General features: G+C 46.0%; 4 non-coding genes and 2 pseudogenes across 4 annotated transcripts; all 6 read left to right on the top strand.

The window, feature by feature from the left end:
* Positions 1 to 5852: 5852 nt before the first annotated feature.
* LOC143753280 (U2 spliceosomal RNA) lies at positions 5853 to 6030 on the top strand (annotated as a pseudogene).
* Positions 6031 to 6464: 434 nt separating this feature from the next.
* LOC143753157 (U1 spliceosomal RNA) lies at positions 6465 to 6628 on the top strand. Its single transcript, XR_013207578.1, has one exon. It is a non-coding gene; the product is annotated as a U1 spliceosomal RNA (small nuclear RNA).
* A 1096-nt stretch (positions 6629 to 7724) lies between these two features.
* LOC143753201 (U2 spliceosomal RNA) lies at positions 7725 to 7915 on the top strand. Its single transcript, XR_013207620.1, has one exon. It is a non-coding gene; the product is annotated as a U2 spliceosomal RNA (small nuclear RNA).
* A 434-nt stretch (positions 7916 to 8349) lies between these two features.
* Positions 8350 to 8513, top strand: LOC143753332 (U1 spliceosomal RNA). Its single transcript, XR_013207699.1, has one exon. It is a non-coding gene; the product is annotated as a U1 spliceosomal RNA (small nuclear RNA).
* Positions 8514 to 15100: 6587 nt separating this feature from the next.
* On the top strand, positions 15101 to 15278 carry LOC143753279 (U2 spliceosomal RNA; annotated as a pseudogene).
* Positions 15279 to 15712: 434 nt separating this feature from the next.
* On the top strand, positions 15713 to 15876 carry LOC143753331 (U1 spliceosomal RNA). Its single transcript, XR_013207698.1, has one exon. It is a non-coding gene; the product is annotated as a U1 spliceosomal RNA (small nuclear RNA).
* The last annotated feature ends 8146 nt before the right edge of the window (positions 15877 to 24022 follow it).

The raw sequence follows: 24022 nt of genomic DNA, 5'->3' as shown, positions 1-24022 counted from the left end.
AGACACTTGGGTCTGCGACGGACGGTTCAGGAGTTACGAGGCATTTCGTACTTCTGATCGCTGCAGCGCCACCTTGGGGCCGAGCCTTGGTGATGTTGTAGACCGGGCGGGTACTACCATCCCTCAAGAGTTTCAAGTCTCTACGACGTACGCTTTGGTCTGCCCGCTCACTTTTAGGGCAGAATGTTTGTTGGTCCAAAATCCCAGGTTGCACTCCAAAGTGTCGTGTTGTGCGCTCTGCTGTGATCCATTTTCGGTGTCAACAGTCAAGCTGAGCTTGTATTGCTGTGAGCTGAGCTTGTTTGTTGGCGACCTTTAGACCCTCTCGCCACGGCCCAGGTGGGCGTGGCCTTTGACGGCTCCCCCGCCTCTGCGTCATTGTGTCATCGCTTCTCGGCCTTTTGGCTAAGATCAAGTGTCTGGTCCTAGGGTAGAGACAGCGATCGCCTCTTGGAGGTTTTTCCGGCTTGGGTCCTTCAGTGACTTGAGCCCCAAACTTTTGAGAGGTACATTGATCCAGCTGCTTTTATTCCGGTTCTGTTTTAAGGTAAGACCTTTTTATCTATTTATTTATTTATTTATTGTTTTTTAAAGTTTTAGGCTGTTGGTGTCTCCACCATGTCGGCTGCCCGTGCCGGCATGAGGAGGCACCACAGCGTGCGTTTTTTATTCAAAGAAGTTGAGGGGAAGCTCCTGGGGATGTCACGTCTTGACTTCTCCAGGAAGCTGATCCAAAAAACTCTAAATTTTAAACCTGATGATCTGAATTGCATCGTGACTCTGCCCCTGAACAAAGGATTTGATGTTAGTTTTAGAGCGGTTTCCCACCTGAATGATTTCTGGCACAGATTTGAAGTAGCTAAATCCCAGCTGTCCATGTTTACTGTTGAAAAGCTCTCTGACAACACACTTAAAACTGTGATTGTTAGAATGTTTAATGAGACAGTGACTGGGGAGGACATTTGTGTCTGGCTGGGCAGATTTTGCACAGTTCGAAGCCAGCCAGTCAAGGTTTTAGATGAGGATGGTATTTGGACATGCTCCTGGCGAATTCCCATTAAACAATGGGAAGACGCTGGGGGCTACCAGGGCCTGAAGCATCTGCCTTCTATGATTGTGTTGGGTGAGAACAGAGGCTACATTCACTACCAGGGTATGCCCAAATTATGTAGAAAATGTGGAAAGTTTGGGCACTTAGCTGAAGCATGCCAGGAAATGATATGTGGGAAATGCAGAGAAATTGGTCATACTTTTGAAGAGTGTACCAATGGCAGGCGGTGCAACCTCTGTGGGGAGTCATCCCATCTCTACAGAGATTGCCCTAAAAGTTTTGCCAACAAACTGAAAGGCAACAAAATGGCCGCCCCACATGTGGAACAAACAAAAGAGCAAAGGAAGGAGGAGGCGGTCCCTGAGGTTTTGGCGGGAAATTCTATTTCCCAGCCAGCCTCAGGGAGTGGGCAGGAGGAAGGAAGTGGGGCGGCCACAGGGGCGGAGTCAAGTTTTAACAGCGAACAGAGTGAGGAAGCCGTTCCCCAACAAGAGAGAAGTGAAAACAAAATGGAGGAGGAGGAGGAGGATGCAACGGCTTCCTCACTCTACACCGTATCGGAGGTTAGTGTGGTGGATAGTGGGGGTGAATCCGAGGGTTCACTCCCCAATGCTCAGGTGCAAAAAAGGTCTGCGAGATCTCCTCTGCATCAAACAGAGGAGAAAAGGCTGCGGGCATCGCATCGGCTAGATAGTTCCTCTTCGTTAGATCTAGACCGTATGTGGCCTGCAGAATCTCCCAATGAAGTCTCCTTTTTGCACGTTAAGCTTAGAACATCGTCACCGAAGGAGCCACAAGAGGTTCTCTCTGTGGACTCTGAGGCGGCGAGCATTTGCCCTCCTGATCCCAGTTTTTCTGGGGAAAAGGAGAAGCAAGTGCTACATGACATAACATGATTTTAATGTAACTTTCTGCAGTCTTTTGGTTTTATCCTTCTATTAATGCTTGTATTTTTAACTATACTGCTCATGGCCCTCACTATCTCTACAATCAATGTGAGAAGTGTGAGGTCTACTTTGCGAGCACAGAGTGTGTTATCCTTTTTAAAAACTTTTAAGTCAGATGTGTTTTTATTGCAAGAATGTGGTTTGCCCTTTTTAACAAATTACAGGAAGTGGGAGGAGATTTGGACCCCAGGATTTTCCATTTGGAGTGGGTCCAATTTTAACAAAAATGACGGTGTTGCTATTTTAATAAAAAATCCCCATGTTTTGGTGAAGGGCAGCACTGTGGTGAGGGACGGGCGGGCAATTTTAGCAAATCTGACTTTTTTAGGTAAGGATCTTAACATTTTAAATATGTATGGTTTTACTGAAAAAAATAACAGGTATGAGCTTTTAGAAGACTTGCAACCCCACATGCTAGGCAGGGCTCCCCTAGTGGTAGCAGGGGATTTTAATTGTGTATTATCAAAAAAGGACAGAAGGAGGGTAGGAGAGGATTTTAAGGTCGACAAGACATCGGTTTTATTACAAAATATAGTCAAAGATTTTAAGTTAGTTGACTGTTTTAAAACAATGCATCAAAGAGAGGAAGGCTTCACCTGGTTCAGTGGTGACGGTGCCAGAGCCTCTCGAATTGACTATATTTTTACCAGGGACCTCCCGCCGACCGATGCTACATTGACCCCCCTCTTTTTTTCCGACCACATGATGCTGTCTTGCACTCTTTCACTCCCCACGGGTGTGACTGCAGGGGGAGGGCTGTGGAAGCTGAACTGTTCCCTATTAGAGGACGAGGAAGTGGTTAGTGAGTATAGGGTGCAGTTCAGCCAATGGCAGACCCTCCAGGACTTTTACGACTCACGTGCACAGTGGTGGGAGATGGTGAAACAAAGGACAGGACGGTTTTTTAAACAAATTGGAAAAGAAAAAAAGAATAAAGAAAAAAGACGCATGATGGGGTTGCAAAAAAGACTGCAGAGATATTTTAACCTTTTAAACAATGGATTGGATTTTACAAATGAAATAAAAGAAGTAAAGAAAGAAATGTCAGATCTGTCTGAAACAAAGAGCAAAGGTGTCATTTTAAGATGTAGAGAAAGGGAGTTAGAGGAAGGAGAGAAGTGTACCAGGTATTTTTTTAAAAAGACAATAGCTCGGGGAGGGTCGATCAATATTTTAAAAACTTTTAGAGGGGGGGAAGTAAATACAACTGACCTGATTTTAGGGGAAATTGAAAGTTTTTACAGTAATTTATACGGCACTAAAGAGGTACACAATGGCATCTTAGAGGAAGTTTTAGGGTTTTTAGATGAAAAAGTTAAGAGTCCAGATGTGCTTTTATCCCAGGATTTTAATCTTTTAGAATTGGAAAAAGCTTTAAAGGGTTTTAAGAAGGGGAAGTCCCCGGGCATGGACGGACTCCCCTTTGAGTTTTATCTGACTTTCTGGGACATTTTAGCACATGACTTACTTACAGTTTTTAAAGAATTTGAGACTCTTGACAGACTTCCAGACAGCTTTAGAGTAGGGATAGTTACATTACTGTACAAAAAAGGAGACAAGACTGACTTGAGAAACTGGCGACCAATCACTCTTTTAAATTATGATTGTAAACTTTTTAGTAAGATTTTAGCTACACGCATGTCGACTGTTTTAGAGGACGTAATCCACCTGGATCAAGCTTGCGCTGTGCCCGGCAGGAAGATCACGGACAGCCTGGTACTGATCAGAGACGCCATCTGTTATGCGAGAGACAGAAACATTAGGCTTGTAGTCCTAAATTTAGACTTTGAAAAAGCTTTTGATCGGGTCTCGCACCAGTACCTCCTTCAGGTACTGCAAAAAATGGGCTTTCCAGAGAGGTTTATAGCTTGGGTGGGACTGCTGTATGAGGGCTTAAGCAGCAAATTTCTTGCAAATGGGCATCTTTCCAAAGCTGTAAATATCCACAGCGGTGTCCGTCAGGGGTGTCCTTTATCTCCCCTTCTGTATGTGGCTTGTATTGAGCCACTGGCACAGATCTTGAGAAGGGATAAATGGATTAAAGGACTAGATATCCCAGGAACTGGTGGACTGACGGCGACCTGCGTTTTATATATGGATGACGTGACCCTTTTAGCGACTGACTTTTTATCAGTACGAAGAGCAATGGACTTGACTGACTGGTACGGTCGGGCCTCGGGCGCCAAGCTTAACAGGAGTAAGTCCGAGGCCCTGCTCTTCGGGCCGTGGGGCGACGTGGACACAGGAGGACTAGATTTGGATTTTAAAGAAAAGGATTTGAAAATTTTAGGAGTAAAATTTGACAGGGAGGGTGGAGGACCAGGAAACTGGACTGACATGTTAGGGAAAGTCAGACAAAGACTGGGCTTTTGGGGACTAAGACAACTGACGTTAGAAGGCAAGATTTTAATTTTTAAAGCAGTGATTTTACCACTAATTTTACTTGTCTGTTCTGTTTTTAGTCCCCCAAGACGATTCCTGGCTAAGTTGGAGAGGGCGGTATTTTATTTCCTGTGGGGGTCCAAGTGGGAACGAATCAAGAGGGAGGTCGTTAAAAAGAAAAAAGAGAATGGCGGGAAAGGCCTCCCAGACCCCCACCTGTTTTTAGGCAGCCGCTTTGCCGCCCTCCATATCCAGTATGCACTGACCCCATCCAGAGAACACAAGACAGCAGCCATGACCCGATTCTGGATGGGGTCATACCTAAGAAGTTTGAAAATTTTACCCATTGATCTTAAAAGTCCAGTGTCTTTTAATTTGTCAAAAGAGCATAGTTTTATTAAGAAATTTTTAAAGAAATATCTTTTAGAAACAAATGATGCCACTGTTTTAACTAATCACAAGTCTCTCGTCTCTCTTGTGCAGGATCGAGAATCGGTGAGTCCAGTTCCAGGCCTCACACTAGGTGAGGCCAAAGACGTTTGGAGGAACGCAGCCCACCCAGCTCTCCAGAACAGGCTTAAGGACCTGTCGTGGATGGTGGCTCATGAGATCCTCCCGGTCAGGGCGGTCATGCACTCCAGAGGCATGGCCAAAAACTCCACCTGCCCACGGTCCGGATGTGGTTCCCCGGAGACCGTTCAACATCTGCTCTGGGAGTGCGGCGCTGCGCGGGACCTGTGGGCCAAGACAGGCCCCCTGTTTTTCCCGTGCCTGCCAGCGGGTGGGGCCCAGGTGGACTATAAGCTCGCCATCCTGGGGGTGGGTCAGGGCTTGAAGGAGTTGACACCACCAACGTTTGCCTCGCTCTGGCTCACCCTCAACCACATCAAGGATGCCATCTGGGTCACCAGAAACCTGCTGGTGGGGAAACGCGTGACGGTCCCCCTCCACGCGTGCGAGCAGAGGATAACATCAACGCTGCAGGGTGGGCCGCACGTCGTTATTCGGATGGGGGGGCCGAGGTCACACGGAGAAGGTCCCGGCCGCCACCGTACCTGGCCGCCCGTAGATGCACCCTCACCACTCTGGCTACGGGAACAGCGGGCCAGCGGGCCGGAGGAGAGGGGATCTCCGCTGGGCACTGGAAGCGAGGAGTCTGGGGCCTGTTCTGGAGACCTGGAGTGAATGGACATTCTTGATAGGGACTCACCCTCGATCCTGTACAAGAGATGTTTTATTTGGCATATTTTATTGTTTTATTGTTTTATATTTGCATTCCTATTTTATTTTAATCCATTTTACCTTTACTTTAAAACAACACACAACATACATGGACTTTTACACAACACATCAACATAACTGATTTTTAACTGTAACTTATGTCCTTTTTGTTGTTTTAAGATATGTGCAAAAATGTGATTTTATAAGGAAAAAATGGATATTGAAAGAATGGAATGAAACAATGTGACAATAAACTTTTTTCGAAAGAAAAAAAAATCTGTTCTTATCAGTTTAATATCTGATACGTGCCCTACCCGGGCACCATATATTAAATTGATTTTTGGAACTGGGAGATGGAAGAGGGGCTTGCTCCGTCCACTCCACGCATCGACCCGGTATTGCAGTACTTCTGGGAACGGTGCACCCCCAAAAACTGTGTTCAATGAAAGAGATGTTTTAGTCTTGTGTGGCAGCAGGTGTTAATGGAAGTAACGTATATTGCTGTGTATGGGTGCTTTAAAGGTGTTGTAGGTGATCATATGCTATACAGGTAATGGTGGTGTGAGAGGGAAAAAAAAACAACAACTCTGTTCTTATCTCGTTTAACATCTGATTCGTCCACTATCCGGTGACCGCGTATGAAATTGATTTTTGGCTCATGGATCCGGAGCATGAAAACAACATCATCCACAACAACAACAGCAAAAGAGCCCGACTCTGCAGGTTTTTGATGTCTCTCTCTTATCTCTTGGAGTTTTTACGAATGAGCTGATGAGTTGAATCAGGTGTGTGTTTGATTGTCCGACCGTTGGTGAGGATTGCGGAGAGGGACACGGTGCCTCTGACGGGAGGCCTGGGAATTCATACTTACCTGGCAGGGGAGACACCATGATCAGGAAGGTGGTTCACCCAGGGCGAGGCTCGGCCATTGCACTCCGGTTGTGCTGACCCCTGCGAATTCCCCAAATGTGGGAATCTCGACTGCATAATTTATGGTAGTGGGGGACTGCGTTCGCGCTCTCCCCAGGACACACTGGTTAAAAGAGCAGATTGTTCGAGTTCCTCTTCTTCTGGTAGTTAACGACCTAGGAAGTCCAGGGAATTGAACTGCAGTGGTTGATCGAGAGATGTAAAACTCTCAACCTAGGACCAGTCTGCAAAAGTAGGGCTGTTTTTTAGTTTTTTTTCCATCATTCTTCAAATAATCTCCATTATTCAACCAGCGCTTTTATTGGCAGCAGTGGTCCTAGAAGCAAAGTTGTTCCGAATGAGGAGTTCTATCATATGTGAAAAATCACCTGACATACAGTCGCCTATGGCCGTATTCATGTTGTTGTTTTTACTGTTTACAGCGCCACCAAGTGGCCAGTCGCCACATCCCTTTTCACCTGAGCACAGGCTGAGCCCGTGCACAGGTGTACCGACTTGGGTGTAATTGTCTCATTCCGTTGGAGAGTTATGGCCATTTAAGTAAAGCCCGCCTCGCCCACTCCCAACGTTTTGGCGTCCCGTCGCCAACGTGAATCGAAATTCCGACTTTTTTCCCCATCGCTGTCGGCAATCAGACTCCAGGGAATCTTTCTGCACCGGTTTGGGTCAGATCGGGCGAAAGACCTAGGACTAGTGTGCAAAAGTAGCTTTTTCACAAAATCCCAAATACCCGAAAATCTCGCCAGCGCAACCATCGAATCCGAGGCCTGCGTCTTGTTCGGCCCGAGCCAAGGATTCCGGTGATGTAAGACACTTGGGTCTGCGACGGACGGTTCAGGAGTTACGAGGCATTTCGTACTTCTGATCGCTGCAGCGCCACCTTGGGGCCGAGCCTTGGTGATGTTGTAGACCGGGCGGGTACTACCATCCCTCAAGAGTTTCAAGTCTCTACGACGTACGCTTTGGTCTGCCCGCTCACTTTTAGGGCAGAATGTTTGTTGGTCCAAAATCCCAGGTTGCACTCCAAAGTGTCGTGTTGTGCGCTCTGCTGTGATCCATTTTCGGTGTCAACAGTCAAGCTGAGCTTGTATTGCTGTGAGCTGAGCTTGTTTGTTGGCGACCTTTAGACCTTCTCGCCACGGCCCAGGTGGGCGTGGCCTTTGACGGCTCCCCCGCCTCTGCGTCATTGTGTCATCGCTTCTCGGCCTTTTGGCTAAGATCAAGTGTAGTATCTGTTCTTATCAGTTTAATATCTGATACGTGCCCTACCCGGGCACCATATATTAAATTGATTTTTGGAACTGGGAGATGGAAGAGGGGCTTGCTCCGTCCACTCCACGCATCGACCCGGTATTGCAGTACTTCTGGGAACGGTGCACCCCCAAAAACTGTGTTCAATGAAAGAGATGTTTTAGTCTTGTGTGGCAGCAGGTGTTAATGGAAGTAACGTATATTGCTGTGTATGGGTGCTTTAAAGGTGTTGTAGGTGATCATATGCTATACAGGTAATGGTGGTGTGAGAGGGAAAAAAAAACAACAACTCTGTTCTTATCTCGTTTAACATCTGATTCGTCCACTATCCGGTGACCGCGTATGAAATTGATTTTTGGCTCATGGATCCGGAGCATGAAAACAACATCATCCACAACAACAACAGCAAAAGAGCCCGACTCTGCAGGTTTTTGATGTCTCTCTCTTATCTCTTGGAGTTTTTACGAATGAGCTGATGAGTTGAATCAGGTGTGTGTTTGATTGTCCGACCGTTGGTGAGGATTGCGGAGAGGGACACGGTTCCTCTGACGGGAGGCCTGGGAATTCATACTTACCTGGCAGGGGAGACACCATGATCAGGAAGGTGGTTCACCCAGGGCGAGGCTCGGCCATTGCACTCCGGTTGTGCTGACCCCTGCGAATTCCCCAAATGTGGGAATCTCGACTGCATAATTTATGGTAGTGGGGGACTGCGTTCGCGCTCTCCCCTGGACACACTGGTTAAAAGAGCAGATTGTTCAAGTTCCTCTTCTTCTGGTAGTTAACGACCTAGGAAGTCCAGAGAATTGAACTGCAGTGGTTGATCGAGAGATGTAAAACTCTCAACCTAGGACCAGTCTGCAAAAGTAGGGCTGTTTTTTAGTTTATTTTTTTCATCATTCTTCAAATAATCTCCATTATTCAACCAGCGCTTTTATTGGCAGTAGTGGTCCTAGAAGCAAAGTTGTTCCGAATGAGGAGTTCTATCATGTGGTATGAATACCTTGTGCATGTGTGAAAAATCACCTGACATACAGTCGCCTATGGCCGTATTCATGTTGTTGTTTTTACTGTTTACAGCGCCACCAAGTGGCCAGTCGCCACATCCCTTTTCACCTGAGCACAGGCTGAGCCCGTGCACAGGTGTACCGACTTGGGTGTAATTGTCTCATTCCGTTGGAGAGTTATGGCCATTTAAGTAAAGCCCGCCTCGCCCACTCCCAACGTTTTGGCGTCCCGTCGCCAACGTGAATCGAAATTCCGACTTTTTTCCCCATCGCTGTCGGCAATCAGACTCCAGGGAATCTTTCTGCACCGGTTTGGGTCAGATCGGGCGAAAGACCTAGGACTAGTGTGCAAAAGTAGCTTTTTCACAAAATCCCAAATACCCGAAAATCTCGCCAGCGCAACCATCGAATCCGAGGCCTGCGTCTTGTTCGGCCCGAGCCAAGGATTCCGGTGATGTAAGACACTTGGGTCTGCGACGGACGGTTCAGGAGTTACGAGGCATTTCGTACTTCTGATCGCTGCAGCGCCACCTTGGGGCCGAGCCTTGGTGATGTTGTAGACCGGGCGGGTACTACCATCCCTCAAGAGTTTCAAGTCTCTACGACGTACGCTTTGGTCTGCCCGCTCACTTTTAGGGCAGAATGTTTGTTGGTCCAAAATCCCAGGTTGCACTCCAAAGTGTCGTGTTGTGCGCTCTGCTGTGATCCATTTTCGGTGTCAACAGTCAAGCTGAGCTTGTATTGCTGTGAGCTGAGCTTGTTTGTTGGCGACCTTTAGACCCTCTCGCCACGGCCCAGGTGGGCGTGGCCTTTGACGGCTCCCCCGCCTCTGCGTCATTGTGTCATCGCTTCTCGGCCTTTTGGCTAAGATCAAGTGTCTGGTCCTAGGGTAGAGACAGCGATCGCCTCTTGGAGGTTTTTCCGGCTTGGGTCCTTCAGTGACTTGAGCCCCAAACTTTTGAGAGGTACATTGATCCAGCTGCTTTTATTCCGGTTCTGTTTTAAGGTAAGACCTTTTTATCTATTTATTTATTTATTTATTGTTTTTTAAAGTTTTAGGCTGTTGGTGTCTCCACCATGTCGGCTGCCCGTGCCGGCATGAGGAGGCACCACAGCGTGCGTTTTTTATTCAAAGAAGTTGAGGGGAAGCTCCTGGGGATGTCACGTCTTGACTTCTCCAGGAAGCTGATCCAAAAAACTCTAAATTTTAAACCTGATGATCTGAATTGCATCGTGACTCTGCCCCTGAACAAAGGATTTGATGTTAGTTTTAGAGCGGTTTCCCACCTGAATGATTTCTGGCACAGATTTGAAGTAGCTAAATCCCAGCTGTCCATGTTTACTGTTGAAAAGCTCTCTGACAACACACTTAAAACTGTGATTGTTAGAATGTTTAATGAGACAGTGACTGGGGAGGACATTTGTGTCTGGCTGGGCAGATTTTGCACAGTTCGAAGCCAGCCAGTCAAGGTTTTAGATGAGGATGGTATTTGGACATGCTCCTGGCGAATTCCCATTAAACAATGGGAAGACGCTGGGGGCTACCAGGGCCTGAAGCATCTGCCTTCTATGATTGTGTTGGGTGAGAACAGAGGCTACATTCACTACCAGGGTATGCCCAAATTATGTAGAAAATGTGGAAAGTTTGGGCACTTAGCTGAAGCATGCCAGGAAATGATATGTGGGAAATGCAGAGAAATTGGTCATACTTTTGAAGAGTGTACCAATGGCAGGCGGTGCAACCTCTGTGGGGAGTCATCCCATCTCTACAGAGATTGCCCTAAAAGTTTTGCCAACAAACTGAAAGGCAACAAAATGGCCGCCCCACATGTGGAACAAACAAAAGAGCAAAGGAAGGAGGAGGCGGTCCCTGAGGTTTTGGCGGGAAATTCTATTTCCCAGCCAGCCTCAGGGAGTGGGCAGGAGGAAGGAAGTGGGGCGGCCACAGGGGCGGAGTCAAGTTTTAACAGCGAACAGAGTGAGGAAGCCGTTCCCCAACAAGAGAGAAGTGAAAACAAAATGGAGGAGGAGGAGGAGGATGCAACGGCTTCCTCACTCTACACCGTATCGGAGGTTAGTGTGGTGGATAGTGGGGGTGAATCCGAGGGTTCACTCCCCAATGCTCAGGTGCAAAAAAGGTCTGCGAGATCTCCTCTGCATCAAACAGAGGAGAAAAGGCTGCGGGCATCGCATCGGCTAGATAGTTCCTCTTCGTTAGATCTAGACCGTATGTGGCCTGCAGAATCTCCCAATGAAGTCTCCTTTTTGCACGTTAAGCTTAGAACATCGTCACCGAAGGAGCCACAAGAGGTTCTCTCTGTGGACTCTGAGGCGGCGAGCATTTGCCCTCCTGATCCCAGTTTTTCTGGGGAAAAGGAGAAGCAAGTGCTACATGACATAACATGATTTTAATGTAACTTTCTGCAGTCTTTTGGTTTTATCCTTCTATTAATGCTTGTATTTTTAACTATACTGCTCATGGCCCTCACTATCTCTACAATCAATGTGAGAAGTGTGAGGTCTACTTTGCGAGCACAGAGTGTGTTATCCTTTTTAAAAACTTTTAAGTCAGATGTGTTTTTATTGCAAGAATGTGGTTTGCCCTTTTTAACAAATTACAGGAAGTGGGAGGAGATTTGGACCCCAGGATTTTCCATTTGGAGTGGGTCCAATTTTAACAAAAATGACGGTGTTGCTATTTTAATAAAAAATCCCCATGTTTTGGTGAAGGGCAGCACTGTGGTGAGGGACGGGCGGGCAATTTTAGCAAATCTGACTTTTTTAGGTAAGGATCTTAACATTTTAAATATGTATGGTTTTACTGAAAAAAATAACAGGTATGAGCTTTTAGAAGACTTGCAACCCCACATGCTAGGCAGGGCTCCCCTAGTGGTAGCAGGGGATTTTAATTGTGTATTATCAAAAAAGGACAGAAGGAGGGTAGGAGAGGATTTTAAGGTCGACAAGACATCGGTTTTATTACAAAATATAGTCAAAGATTTTAAGTTAGTTGACTGTTTTAAAACAATGCATCAAAGAGAGGAAGGCTTCACCTGGTTCAGTGGTGACGGTGCCAGAGCCTCTCGAATTGACTATATTTTTACCAGGGACCTCCCGCCGACCGATGCTACATTGACCCCCCTCTTTTTTTCCGACCACATGATGCTGTCTTGCACTCTTTCACTCCCCACGGGTGTGACTGCAGGGGGAGGGCTGTGGAAGCTGAACTGTTCCCTATTAGAGGACGAGGAAGTGGTTAGTGAGTATAGGGTGCAGTTCAGCCAATGGCAGACCCTCCAGGACTTTTACGACTCACGTGCACAGTGGTGGGAGATGGTGAAACAAAGGACAGGACGGTTTTTTAAACAAATTGGAAAAGAAAAAAAGAATAAAGAAAAAAGACGCATGATGGGGTTGCAAAAAAGACTGCAGAGATATTTTAACCTTTTAAACAATGGATTGGATTTTACAAATGAAATAAAAGAAGTAAAGAAAGAAATGTCAGATCTGTCTGAAACAAAGAGCAAAGGTGTCATTTTAAGATGTAGAGAAAGGGAGTTAGAGGAAGGAGAGAAGTGTACCAGGTATTTTTTTAAAAAGACAATAGCTCGGGGAGGGTCGATCAATATTTTAAAAACTTTTAGAGGGGGGGAAGTAAATACAACTGACCTGATTTTAGGGGAAATTGAAAGTTTTTACAGTAATTTATACGGCACTAAAGAGGTACACAATGGCATCTTAGAGGAAGTTTTAGGGTTTTTAGATGAAAAAGTTAAGAGTCCAGATGTGCTTTTATCCCAGGATTTTAATCTTTTAGAATTGGAAAAAGCTTTAAAGGGTTTTAAGAAGGGGAAGTCCCCGGGCATGGACGGACTCCCCTTTGAGTTTTATCTGACTTTCTGGGACATTTTAGCACATGACTTACTTACAGTTTTTAAAGAATTTGAGACTCTTGACAGACTTCCAGACAGCTTTAGAGTAGGGATAGTTACATTACTGTACAAAAAAGGAGACAAGACTGACTTGAGAAACTGGCGACCAATCACTCTTTTAAATTATGATTGTAAACTTTTTAGTAAGATTTTAGCTACACGCATGTCGACTGTTTTAGAGGACGTAATCCACCTGGATCAAGCTTGCGCTGTGCCCGGCAGGAAGATCACGGACAGCCTGGTACTGATCAGAGACGCCATCTGTTATGCGAGAGACAGAAACATTAGGCTTGTAGTCCTAAATTTAGACTTTGAAAAAGCTTTTGATCGGGTCTCGCACCAGTACCTCCTTCAGGTACTGCAAAAAATGGGCTTTCCAGAGAGGTTTATAGCTTGGGTGGGACTGCTGTATGAGGGCTTAAGCAGCAAATTTCTTGCAAATGGGCATCTTTCCAAAGCTGTAAATATCCACAGCGGTGTCCGTCAGGGGTGTCCTTTATCTCCCCTTCTGTATGTGGCTTGTATTGAGCCACTGGCACAGATCTTGAGAAGGGATAAATGGATTAAAGGACTAGATATCCCAGGAACTGGTGGACTGACGGCGACCTGCGTTTTATATATGGATGACGTGACCCTTTTAGCGACTGACTTTTTATCAGTACGAAGAGCAATGGACTTGACTGACTGGTACGGTCGGGCCTCGGGCGCCAAGCTTAACAGGAGTAAGTCCGAGGCCCTGCTCTTCGGGCCGTGGGGCGACGTGGACACAGGAGGACTAGATTTGGATTTTAAAGAAAAGGATTTGAAAATTTTAGGAGTAAAATTTGACAGGGAGGGTGGAGGACCAGGAAACTGGACTGACATGTTAGGGAAAGTCAGACAAAGACTGGGCTTTTGGGGACTAAGACAACTGACGTTAGAAGGCAAGATTTTAATTTTTAAAGCAGTGATTTTACCACTAATTTTACTTGTCTGTTCTGTTTTTAGTCCCCCAAGACGATTCCTGGCTAAGTTGGAGAGGGCGGTATTTTATTTCCTGTGGGGGTCCAAGTGGGAACGAATCAAGAGGGAGGTCGTTAAAAAGAAAAAAGAGAATGGCGGGAAAGGCCTCCCAGACCCCCACCTGTTTTTAGGCAGCCGCTTTGCCGCCCTCCATATCCAGTATGCACTGACCCCATCCAGAGAACACAAGACAGCAGCCATGACCCGATTCTGGATGGGGTCATACCTAAGAAGTTTGAAAATTTTACCCATTGATCTTAAAAGTCCAGTGTCTTTTAATTTGTCAAAAGAGCATAGTTTTATTAAGAAATTTTTAAAGAAATATCTTTTAGAAACAAATGATGCCACTGTTTTAACTAATCACAAGTCTCTCGTCTCTCTTGTGCAGGATCGAGAATCGGTGAGTCCAGTTCCAGGCCTCACACTAGGTGAGGCCAAAGACGTTTGGAGGAACGCAGCCCACCCAGCTCTCCAGAACAGGCTTAAGGACCTGTCGTGGATGGTGGCTCATGAGATCCTCCCGGTCAGGGCGGTCATGCACTCCAGAGGCATGGCCAAAAACTCCACCTGCCCACGGTCCGGATGTGGTTCCCCGGAGACCGTTCAACATCTGCTCTGGGAGTGCGGCGCTGCGCGGGACCTGTGGGCCAAGACAGGCCCCCTGTTTTTCCCGTGCCTGCCAGCGGGTGGGGCCCAGGTGGACTATAAGCTCGCCATCCTGGGGGTGGGTCAGGGCTTGAAGGAGTTGACACCACCAACGTTTGCCTCGCTCTGGCTCACCCTCAACCACATCAAGGATGCCATCTGGGTCACCAGAAACCTGCTGGTGGGGAAACGCGTGACGGTCCCCCTCCACGCGTGCGAGCAGAGGATAACATCAACGCTGCAGGGTGGGCCGCACGTCGTTATTCGGATGGGGGGGCCGAGGTCACACGGAGAAGGTCCCGGCCGCCACCGTACCTGGCCGCCCGTAGATGCACCCTCACCACTCTGGCTACGGGAACAGCGGGCCAGCGGGCCGGAGGAGAGGGGATCTCCGCTGGGCACTGGAAGCGAGGAGTCTGGGGCCTGTTCTGGAGACCTGGAGTGAATGGACATTCTTGATAGGGACTCACCCTCGATCCTGTACAAGAGATGTTTTATTTGGCATATTTTATTGTTTTATTGTTTTATATTTGCATTCCTATTTTATTTTAATCCATTTTACCTTTACTTTAAAACAACACACAACATACATGGACTTTTACACAACACATCAACATAACTGATTTTTAACTGTAACTTATGTCCTTTTTGTTGTTTTAAGATATGTGCAAAAATGTGATTTTATAAGGAAAAAATGGATATTGAAAGAATGGAATGAAACAATGTGACAATAAACTTTTTTCGAAAGAAAAAAAAATCTGTTCTTATCAGTTTAATATCTGATACGTGCCCTACCCGGGCACCATATATTAAATTGATTTTTGGAACTGGGAGATGGAAGAGGGGCTTGCTCCGTCCACTCCACGCATCGACCCGGTATTGCAGTACTTCTGGGAACGGTGCACCCCCAAAAACTGTGTTCAATGAAAGAGATGTTTTAGTCTTGTGTGGCAGCAGGTGTTAATGGAAGTAACGTATATTGCTGTGTATGGGTGCTTTAAAGGTGTTGTAGGTGATCATATGCTATACAGGTAATGGTGGTGTGAGAGGGAAAAAAAAACAACAACTCTGTTCTTATCTCGTTTAACATCTGATTCGTCCACTATCCGGTGACCGCGTATGAAATTGATTTTTGGCTCATGGATCCGGAGCATGAAAACAACATCATCCACAACAACAACAGCAAAAGAGCCCGACTCTGCAGGTTTTTGATGTCTCTCTCTTATCTCTTGGAGTTTTTACGAATGAGCTGATGAGTTGAATCAGGTGTGTGTTTGATTGTCCGACCGTTGGTGAGGATTGCGGAGAGGGACACGGTGCCTCTGACGGGAGGCCTGGGAATTCATACTTACCTGGCAGGGGAGACACCATGATCAGGAAGGTGGTTCACCCAGGGCGAGGCTCGGCCATTGCACTCCGGTTGTGCTGACCCCTGCGAATTCCCCAAATGTGGGAATCTCGACTGCATAATTTATGGTAGTGGGGGACTGCGTTCGCGCTCTCCCCTGGACACACTGGTTAAAAGAGCAGATTGTTCGAGTTCCTCTTCTTCTGGTAGTTAACGACCTAGGAAGTCCAGGGAATTGAACTGCAGTGGTTGATCGAGAGATGTAAAACTCTCAACCTAGGACCAGTCTGCAAAAGTAGGGCTGTTTTTTAGTTTTTTTTTTCATCATTCTTCAAATAATCTCCATTATTCAACCAGCGCTTTTATTGGCAGCAGTGGTCCTAGAAGCAAAGTTGTTCCGAATGAGGAGTTCTATCATGTGGTATGAATACCTTGTGCATGTGTGAAAAATCACCTGACATACAGTCGCCTATGGCCGTATTCATGTTGTTGTTTTTACTGTTTACAGCGCCACCAAGTGGCCAGTCGCCACATCCCTTTTCACCTGAGCACAGGCTGAGCCCGTGCACAGGTGTACCGACTTGGGTGTAATTGTCTCATTCCGTTGGAGAGTTATGGCCATTTAAGTAAAGCCCGCCTCGCCCACTCCCAACGTTTTGGCGTCCCGTCGCCAACGTGAATCGAAATTCCGACTTTTTTCCCCATCGCTGTCGGCAATCAGACTCCAGGGAATCTTTCTGCACCGGTTTGGGTCAGATCGGGCGAAAGACCTAGGACTAGTGTGCAAAAGTAGCTTTTTCACAAAATCCCAAATACCCGAAAATCTCGCCAGCGCAACCATCGAATCCGAGGCCTGCGTCTTGTTCGGCCCGAGCCAAGGATTCCGGTGATGTAAGACACTTGGGTCTGCGACGGACGGTTCAGGAGTTACGAGGCATTTCGTACTTCTGATCGCTGCAGCGCCACCTTGGGGCCGATTGGGCCGAGCCTTGGTGATGTTGTAGACCGGGCGGGTACTACCATCCCTCAAGAGTTTCAAGTCTCTACGACGTACGCTTTGGTCTGCCCGCTCACTTTTAGGGCAGAATGTTTGTTGGTCCAAAATCCCAGGTTGCACTCCAAAGTGTCGTGTTGTGCGCTCTGCTGTGATCCATTTTCGGTGTCAACAGTCAAGCTGAGCTTGTATTGCTGTGAGCTGAGCTTGTTTGTTGGCGACCTTTAGACCCTCTCGCCACGGCCCAGGTGGGCGTGGCCTTTGACGGCTCCCCCGCCTCTGCGTCATTGTGTCATCGCTTCTCGGCCTTTTGGTTAAGATCAAGTGGTTGTCTTTTTGATCTTTGGAGAAGGAATGATGGCAGGTGCAGCTGCGCCTTCAGTCCCAAGGGCGGGACTGAGAAATACGTTGCGTTTCCAAATGAAGGAGCCTGTGATGGAGATGATGGAAAGAGAAGTGTTTGCACGGGTTATACTTTTGGACAAGATGAAGTTGAAAGTGGAGGACGTGTACTGCTTGCAGACCAACAGAATGGAAAAATGCTTTGATGTAACGCTGAGTACTGTGGAAATGTACAAAGATGTGATGGATAAAGTTGGAAAGATTGGCAAAGAAGGTATCATGGGGAAATTCAATGTGGTAAGCCTTGACAGACCCAATTTCAGAGTCATCACTTTGCACATGTTCAATCCATACGTTACTGATGAAGCATTGATGACGTTCCTTGCTAATTATGCTGAAGTCCTCACACCTGCAAGATATTTAAAAGATGGTGTTGGTTTATGGACTGGGAAAAGACAATTCCAAGTTCTTCTAAAAACTGACGAGAGTGGTTTTGAGGGGTTGATGCACCCTCCTGCATATTTCAACATTGGGGCTGATAAAGGTTTTCTGTTCTACTCTCGGCAGCCCCCTTTTTGTAGGAGGTGTAGACGGTACGGGCACGTTGATGGCAGGTGTGGTGAAGAAAGATGTCGGCGGTGTTTCAAGCTAGGTCACACGGCAAAAGATTGCAGCGTTCCTAAGACTTGCCACAGCTGCGGCTCATTAGACCACTTGATGAAGGATTGTAAGGTGGGTCGGAGGCAGCATGGCAGAGGATGGGGTGTGGGAGAAACAGAGAGACAGATGGAGGAGGTTGGCCAACAAGATGTCATGGTGCAACATGTAAAGGAGAAGATGGCGGTTGTGGAGGGAAAGGAGGGGGCCAAAGCGGCGGTGGAAGGTAATGCGACTGAGGAAGTGGAAGATGTGATGGTTGCTTTCTTGGAGGCATTGAACGGGGAACATTTCAGAGTCGCAGAGCAGCGCCCAAATGACGTGGAAAGCGTGATGGAGGTGGAGGGACAAGGCCTCCTAGAGGGATCGAGAGGAGAAGAAAGTCAGCTGGTTAGGAAGGCAGAAAAGATAAAGGAGAGACCAGGCAAGAGGGCGAGAGCTGAAGAGATGCTAAAGTTAAGCTTTTCGGAGGAATCCTCGTCCACAGACAGTCAAGAGGGGCTTGAGATGGACAATGCTAGGCCCTTATTTCTGCTGACAGAGGGGAAAGTTAGCAGCGAAGATGAGGATCAGATGGATGATTCAGTGGGTCTTAGCGAGGTTCCTATTCGCTGGTCGGATTTGGTTGTCAGTGACACTGGGTCCACAAGTTTGGAGGGACAAGAGACAAAGGGTACTCCACTGGCAGAATAAATGTTCTGCAGTGATGAATTGACTGTGGGGTCCATAAATGTTAGAGGTATTAGGGACTCGGTGAAGCGTAAAGCTGTTTTTTCTTTTTTAGGAAATTATAGGTGTAATGTGTTTTTTTTACAAGAAGTTCATTTAAAGAGTCTAGAGGATTCTAGGAAATTTACAAAAGAGTGGGGGAGAGGTGGAGCAGTATGGAGTGTGGGGGGGGTTTATTCTTCAGGGGTCGGGATTTTGTTTTGGGATAAAGAGATTGAAGTCATAAATCATTTCATTGTTTCTCCGGGGAGGGTGATTGGGGCTGATGTAAAGTGGAGGGGGGGAGAATATAGATTGCTTTCAGTTTACGCTCCTCAAACTGTTGATGAGAGAAAGGAAATGTTTGAAATGTTGTTAACAGTTTGTGCCACCAATAAGCAAATTATAATGGGAGGGGATTTTAATTTGCAATTGAAAGATATAGAGGACAGCAGTCTGACGGTGTTGGAAGGGGTTCTGCAAGGGCATGGGTTGGTAGATGGGGGCCAAGGGGTTAATCCAAAGGTTTGTGTAACAACGTGGAGGAACTCTAGAGGGGTGGAGAAAAGGTTAGATTATGTTTTTTTTTCTAAGACTTTTGTTTTGGAAAGGGGTGGAGTAAGGCCTGTGTTTTTTTCTGATCATGAAATGGTTTGGTTTGTAGTTAAAGGGAATAATTTAATGTTTGGTAAGGGGTACTGGAGGATGAATATTGAGGTATTGAAGGAGAAACAATTTTGTGATGAGTATGTATTCTTTTTTAGGGGGTTGGAGGGGTTAAAGGTCCTGTATAGCGATGTCGGGGGATGGTGGGAAATGGTTAAGAGTCGCTCAAAGGAATGGATTGTTAAATACTGTAAAAGAAGGATGAGGAAGATTTGGAGACAGGCAGGAACTTTGCAAAGAGATTTAGAGTTGAAGTTTGAAGAGTACAATGTTGGGGGTACTTTTGACTGGGACATGGTTCATTCCCTGAAGAGACAGATAAGGTTGATTTATGAAGACCAAGCTAAAAGGTTTTTGTTTAAAAGAAGACAGGAGACTCGAGAGAACGGGGAAAGTTGTAATGCAGCCCTTTTTAGATCTGTGAGGGATCGTAAAGAGAAGCAAGCAATTGTTGAGTTAAAAGATAAGGAGGGAGTGATTTTGACGAAAATAGAGAAAATAAGTGGATATGTAGAAGAGCATTTCAAACAGTTTTTTAGTGAGAGAAATATAGTTGTGGAGAAAAGTGAAATGTTTGTTAAATTTCTGGCAAATACAGTTCCGGAGGATGTAAAGGAAGAGTTGAGCTCCCCTATAACAATCGAAGAGGTCGAGGGAGTATTGAAGCGGATGGGTAAAGGTAAAGTACCAGGGGTTGATGGCTTACCGGTTGAATTTTATGTCAGATTTTTCAATATATTAGGCCCTTATTTGGTGGAGATGGTTAGAGAGGTGTTGGAGAACAAAAAAATAAAAGGCTCAATGTCAATCGGGGTTATGACCCTTCTTTATAAAAAAGGTGAAAGGGCAGATATTGCTAATTATAGGCCGCTTACAATGCTAACTGTGGACTACAAGATCATAGCAAAACTTTTGGCAGACAGACTGAAGAAAGCCCTACCTCATGTAGTGCATGTCGATCAAACATGTGGGGTAGTGGGTCGCAGTACTAAATGGAACTTGCAGCTTATTAGGGATGCCATTGCGTGGGCTGAAGATAGGGACCTTCCATTGATGGTGGTTAGTCTAGATCTAGCTAAAGCATTTGATAGGGTGAATAGATGGTTTATGTTCAAGGTTATGGAGAGGATGGGATTTGGGGAAGTCTTCATAGGATGGATTAGAACGCTGTATAAAGAAGCTAGTTGTTTGGTCCAGGTGAATGGGAGGTTAGGCCAGGGTTTTGAGATAAGGGAGGGAGTGAGGCAAGGGTGTCCTCTCTCACCATTACTCTTTATTCTTTATATGGAGCCGGTGGCAGAGGCAATCAGAATAGATGGTAGGATAAAGGGCTTGACGATACCTGGCAGCAAGGGTACTGTAGTTAAGTTATCACAGTATGCGGATGACACTACGTTGCTGTTGGAGTCAGATAAGTGTCTTGAAAGAGCCTTGTACTTATTTGGGGAGTTTTCTTTAGCGTCTGGGGCTTGCTTAAACATTTCAAAGTCATCTGTCAAGTTCTTTGGAAGGTTTAAACAGAGACTAGATGGAATTGGTGGTCTGCAGGTGTGTGAGGGCCCTGTTAAAATTTTGGGCATACATTTTCAGAATGAAGGGTCAGCAACTCTGAACTGGATTGGCCGTATTGCATCAGTACAGATGAGGCTGGCTAGATGGAAGGGGCGGAGGTTAACATTGATGGGGAAGGTTTTGATATTGAAGATGGATGTGTTGCCCGTGTTTCAGTATTTAGCTTACATTTATCCTTTACCAGCATGTATGAGGAAGGTGGTAATGAGGTTACTATTTAATTTTGTTTGGGGTGGTAGGTATGAATACGTGAAGAGGTCTGAAATGTTCAACCCTGTTAGCAAAGGAGGACGGGATGTGCCTCATATACCTTTAAAACTTGACTGCTTGTTTGTGTCTTCCATTCTAGCACAGTTAGCTGAGCCATTGAAGCATCCATCATGGTTTTTTCTTAGGTTGTTTTTTTCCTATCAGGCGAGGCATGTAATGAGGTGGTCCAACGATGGTCCAAGAGCAGAGGTGCAGCCTTGGCACTACAAGCATGCCGCTAGGTGGATGAGTAAATATCCTGAGAGTAAGGAGGTGGAAGTTTGTTTGGAGCAGAGGAAGTTGTATGGGATGGTAAGAGAAAGGGTGTCCAGTGTAGTTCAGGTTGGGGTTCCGCAGTTGGTGTGGACGAATATTCAGCCAAAAAACCTTGAGAATAGTTTAAAAGATCTTAATTGGTTATGTTTTTTGAGGCGTCTACCAGTGAAAGAGATTATGTACAGGCATGGGTTAGCTAAGGATGGAAGTTGTCCTAGAGAGGGGTGTTCTGGAGAAGAGACTATCAGGCACGCATTTTGGGAGTGTGCCTTTGCTCAGAGAGTGTGGACAAAGGGAGAGAGGTTATTAAGAATGATTTCAGGTAGCTTTAAGGTTTCTAGTGAGAATATAATGGAGGGCATTAGGTGCAAGAGGGGTGAAGGGAAAGATATCTTTTTGCTTTGGTTAATAATGAGTTTGATAAAGAAAGGACTGTGGGAAGAAAGGAAATGTATAAGTAGGGGGAAGGGGAAAAATTCGGCAGAGGGAGTAATACAGGGTGTGGAGGCTGAATTAAGGGGAAGGATTAGGTGGGATTGTCAAAGGTGGGGCAAACATGCTGCTAGAGAAAGGTGGAAAAATTTGTTTGAATTGTAATGTGATGGATATATGTAGAATGTATGAGAAATAATATAAAAAAAAAAAAAAAAAAAAAAAAAAATCGATCGCTTCTCTGCCTTTTGGCTAAGATCAAGTGTCTGGTCCTAAGGTAGAGACAGCGATCGCCTCTTGTTGGACTTGGTCTCGTGTGTTGCTTGTCACACGGGACACACACCCTTCAGGAGGTACATTGACAAGCGGCTTTTAATTGACGACTCGTTCTACGAGGAATCTTCTGGTTTTAAGGTAAGCAGGTTTTAATTTATTTATTGTATATTTATTGTTGGGTTTTAGCCGCAGCAGGCTAGTGGTGCCTCCAACATGTCGGCTGCTCGTGCCGGCATGAGGAGGCACCACAGCGTGCGTTTTAAATTTAAACCAAAAGAGGATGGCACTCTCCAGGTCATGTCCAGGCTGGACTTTTCTAGGAAGTGCATCCAACAGTTACTCGGTTTTAAGGTTGTGGACATAAACTGCCTGTTGACTCTGCCCCTGAATCATGGCTTTGATGTAAGTTTTGCTTCTGCTTCCTTGCTAAGTACTTTTTGGACTCGATTTGAAATGTGTAAAGCCAATTTCTCCATGTTCACTGTGGAAAAACTGACTGATAATTCACTGAAAGTTGTGATTGTCAGGATGTTTAATGAAACAGTTAGTGGAGAAGATATTTCTGTATGGTTGGCAAGATATTGCTCTATTCGTGGACAACCAGTCAAGGTTTTAGATGAAGACGGTATCTGGAGCTGTGCGTGGAGAGTGCCCATTAAACAATGGGCAGATCCCAACAGCTACCATGGCCTGAGTCAAATACCTTCTATGATTGTGTTGGGAGAGAATAGAGGCTACATCCATTACCAAGGGATGCCCAAGCTATGCCGCAAGTGTGGCAAACTTGGACATCTCGCCGAGGCATGCCAAGAAGTAGTGTGTAGGAAGTGCAGAGAAATTTGGCACATTTTTGAAGAGTGCCAAAATGGCAGAAAGTGCAACCTCTGTGGAGAATCATCCCATCTCTACAGAGACTGCCCTAAAAGTTTTGCCAACAAGTTAAAAAGCAACAAAATGGCCGCCCCACCCAAAGAACAAACAATTGAGGAGGCGGGCCCCGAGGTTTTGGCGGGAAATTCAAACCCCCAGCCAGCCTCAGGGATGGACAGGAAGGAGGAAGTGGGGCGGCCACAGGGGCGGAGTCAATTCTGGCAGTTGGTGAGGGGGAGGAAGCCAATCCTCAAAATGAAATTGAAAAAGAAGACAGTATGGAGGATGAAGAGGAGGAAATGGCTTCCTCCCTAGTAACCGTGTCTGAGGTTAGTGTGTCCACGAGTGGGAGTGAAACAGATGTTTCGCTCCCCAATGCTCAAGTGCAGAAAAGAACTGCGAGATCTCCTCTGGTTCAAACAGAGGAGAAAAAGCTGCGGGTAGCGCATCGGCTAGATAGTTCCCCCATGGAAGATCTAGACCGTATGTGGCCCGCAGAATCTCCTAATGAAGTCTCTTTTCTGCATTTCAAGCTAAGAACATCATCGCCAAAGGATTCGCAAGAGGCCTTCTCTGCGAGCCCTGAGGCGTCAAGCACTTGCCCCCCTGATCCCAGCTCATCTGGGGAAAAGGGAAGGCAAGTGCAACAAGAAATAACATGATTTTAATTATATCTCTGTAGTCCCTTGGTTGCTTTTAAATGTCACACACCCTTTTAACCATACTGCTCATGGCTCTCACTATCTCCACAATCAATGTGAGAAGTGTGAAGAGCAATATACGAGCACAGAGTGTGTTATCCTTTTTAAAATCTTTTAAGTCAGATGTGTTTTTATTGCAAGAATGTGGTCTGCCTTTTTTAACAAATTACAGGAAGTGGGAGGAGATTTGGACCCCAGGACTTTCCATCTGGAGTGGGTCCAATTTTAACAAAAATGACGGTGTTGCTATTTTAATAAAAAATCCCCATGTTTTGGTGAAGGGCAGCACTGTGGTGAGGGATGGGCGGGCAATTTTAGCTAATCTGACTTTTTTAGGTAAGGATTTTAACATTTTAAATGTGTATGGTTTTACAGGCAAAAAAAACAGGTATGAGCTTTTAGAAGACCTGCAGCCCCACATGCTCGGGAGGGCTCCCCTAGTGGTAGCAGGGGATTTTAATTGTGTTTTATCAAGACAGGATAGAAAGAGGGTAGGAGAGGATTTTAAGGTCGACAAGACATCGGTTTTATTACAAAATATAGTCAAAGATTTTAAGTTAGTT

Source organism: Siphateles boraxobius, unplaced genomic scaffold (genome assembly GCF_051911475.1).
Source record: "Siphateles boraxobius isolate OS27281-9 unplaced genomic scaffold, OSU_SipBor_1 275, whole genome shotgun sequence".
Classification (NCBI taxonomy): domain Eukaryota; kingdom Metazoa; phylum Chordata; class Actinopteri; order Cypriniformes; family Leuciscidae; genus Siphateles; species Siphateles boraxobius.
This window is presented reverse-complemented; position numbering and strand designations above follow the sequence as displayed.